This window comes from Geospiza fortis, unplaced genomic scaffold, assembly GCF_000277835.1.
Source record: "Geospiza fortis unplaced genomic scaffold, GeoFor_1.0 scaffold40, whole genome shotgun sequence".
In the NCBI taxonomy this organism is placed as follows: Eukaryota; Metazoa; Chordata; class Aves; order Passeriformes; family Thraupidae; genus Geospiza; species Geospiza fortis.
In genome coordinates this window covers 15,329,645-15,332,692 of record NW_005054297.1, presented here as the reverse complement: position 1 = coordinate 15,332,692, position 3,048 = coordinate 15,329,645, and the positions used below count along the sequence as shown (strand labels likewise).

The 3,048-nt window shown below is 41.1% G+C and overlaps 1 long non-coding RNA gene across 1 annotated transcript in view; it reads left to right on the top strand.

Moving 5' to 3' along the window:
• Window positions 1-2,362: 2,362 nt before the first annotated feature.
• The window catches only part of LOC115947677, a 218,227-nt gene continuing 217,541 nt past the window's right edge, over window positions 2,363-3,048 (top strand). The window contains exon 1 of the long non-coding RNA XR_004081536.1: window positions 2,363-2,970. This is a non-coding gene — a long non-coding RNA (uncharacterized LOC115947677). The remainder of the gene's footprint in view (window positions 2,971-3,048) is intronic.

The window sequence follows — 3,048 nt, the reverse complement described above, 5'->3', positions numbered from 1 at the left end:
GGTTCTGATTTGCTTAAAGATTTTCTGCTTCTTTTTTGGATCTAGCCTTTGGTTTAGTTACAGTTTTTCCCTATAATAAAGTTTGCAAAATTTTGTGTTCACACTTATGCCGAAAACGGTTCTTAACAGTGCTGAATGAAACAGAAAGCATTCTTTAATGAAAATAATAATTCCACACCATGCGCAACAATTAAGACATAGGGCCATGCTTGAATAAGGAGGATGAAAATGCCAGCCTTGTCTTGTGAATTAGAGCCCTGCCACAAGAAAAGAAATGCCTTACAGATTATACACAAGATAAAAAACTAAGATATCTGAAGGAACTAGAAGTTTGGTATTAATCAAGTTTGGCATGTCTGCCTTAGCAGCAATAAACCCGAATTTTTAAAGTCACTCGTTAGGCTATATTAACTATGAGGAGTGAAACATATTTTAAAGTATTATTCAAGGAACTGTCAAAATCAATTTCTTTTGTCTTGTTTACTAAGGAAGTTAAGCTTATATGAGTGCCTTGTCAATTTTCCTTGTCTCTTCACTGAACTCCTGACTGGCATCAGCCAAATTCAGCAGAGGATTCTCAAATATATCACATTGCCACAGATTTTGTGCCAATATGAAAACAACTTGAGAAGTTCTAGATGCAAGAAATTCCATAGTGTGGGAGCGACAAGTCAGCAGAAGATCAAGGTACTGCAGGTCTTTGGCCTAATGTTTTTATAAAGTTGCATTTTGTGCAGCTACTAGTTGATCTGCTATGTGCCATGCAAACAGACATGGATGTAGGGAGAGGCTCAGGAGTCTTCTGGTCACCCAGTGACACCAGCCGGGGCACCAAGGTGCTCTCATGATGTGTCCCCTGGTTGGTTTCACACAGGGGGGCAGTCCTTTCCTCTACCCATCCTGTTTATTGACACATTTTGAGACTTTGAAGGGTCTTCTGAGTGATCTTCTTTCTCCAGCATGGTCTCCTACAGAGGTCTCTCCAGGTTTCAAATTTGGGGAGTGGGTGGATATAGTGAAATTTTTCTTTTAGGTGAAAACACTCTTAAATTCATATAGGTCCTACAGCTGCTTCAGTGTCTACTTTGGCAATCTTTTATCTGGACATGAGCATTTTCGTTTACATGGGAATGCCAGACCAAGTGTTCAACATTTACAAACTGCGATTCTAGATGAATGATAATAATGATACTTACAATGCGTTCACAATGAACCTAGAAGCCATGTACGATTTGTGCAAAAAGGAGAAATGTCATTCGCCTGCATCTGCCTCGCATCTGTAGTTGTCCAGAAAATGAGGGCTATATCCAGTCTTCAGAAACAGGGCTTCACCCAGGGCTTAAGCTTATACTAACCTTGAAGTGGTGGAAGCTGCAAACAAATCTATATGGAACTGGAAACAGAGTGTACACTTTGAGCTATTAAGTTAGCTTACTTAAGTCGAATTATCAGGAGTATTAATCCTATTTAAAACAGTGTATAAAGCAGGGGATAGTACTAGAAAGTGATAATTCTGAACTTGCCATGAATGGAGTTCATAAATAAGGCCCCCAAAAGACTGATAGCAGGAAGCCAAAAATCACAAAAATCTTCTTTGAAACTGCAAGTGACAGATTTATGAAAAAGGATGGTGATAAGATCTTGGCAGGGAGGAATATGAATTTTAAAATCTAATTTTCGTTCTCTTTAGAGTGATCTGAGAACTAGAAGATAGTGAATCCTTTGGAAAAGGGGATTAGTAAAAGTAACACTCAGAGAGAGTCAGACTTAATCCACGTGCTATCAGAAAGGCTGCTCCATCACAGCTGCAGCCCATCAATGATACACTCAACAGCTGCACAAAACTGCATGCTACAAGCCAAAGACTAAGCTCCACATCACCCTATTAATTTAGACACACCTGCAGATATAAATATATATATATATATATATATATATATGTGCATTTTTATACGGAATGATACATGAGTATCACACAAAGCAATTACAAAACAGATACAAAGCAGTGCTGGTTTTTAAAGTGACCACTGTGTCTGCTGTTCAAACCCCCCCGCGCCAGCCGAGAGGAGGGAAGTCAGTCACCTGGCGGTGAAGGACAGTAAAACAGGGACGGAGAGGGAAATCTCTGCCTCTCTCTCCCTTCTCTTCTGCAAGAGATCCACCTCCTGTTTTCCTCCCAACTCTTCCAGCATAACCTTCAAAGAAGACCATACCGTACAGACTTTCTTTTATTTTATATATATATATATGTGTATGTGTATATATACATTACTATTATTATTACTATAGACTATATTCAGCTGCATAACAATTTTTGAGCCTATGCAGGACTTGGGGGATTTTGTTATCTTGCCAGCGAAATTGTTCATCGCTAATGTCTTGCGCTCACAGGGTGCTAAATTAGCTACCAGACTACTCTGGTAGCATGACGGAGAAAGGCTTTTATCATAAACTGTTCTCTTCAGTTTGAACACATTTGCTTGAAATTTGCTGCATGATGCTGTCCAGGGAAGAAGGATTTTTTCCTCGGGATACAGCGATTCGCCGGTTTCTGAGCTTATTGCAGAAGAAAAAAAATCTTTAAACTGAGTGGATTTTTTTTTGCTGTCTCCTTTCATTGCCAGAGGACGCGAATCTCTTTCACCAGGGAAGGATCACCTGTCGCTTTAATCCTTAAGGGAGTTATTTTTTAAAAAAGTGAAATATTTTATTTATTTATTTATTTATTTAAACCGGTGGAGGCGTGATCGCGGAGAATGAGACTGAGGGGAGCTGCCACGGTTTGGAGGACAAGGCTGAGTTTAGGCTGGAAACTGACAGACTAGATTTCCCCCCTCCTCTCCCTTTTTTATCTCCCCCCCACCTTTGTTCCTCTTCATTTTTTTGGCACAACTTCCGTAGTTTCCAGTTCGCTCCGTTCAGTTTCGCTCTATGGACAGATCAGCTAACCTGGACACGGAGGAGCTCAAGGTAGGCCACCCGCCGGGTGCCGTGGCTGTGGCCGGGGTTGGACCCCCCTGCCCTCACGGCCGCGGGGGCCGCACGGGG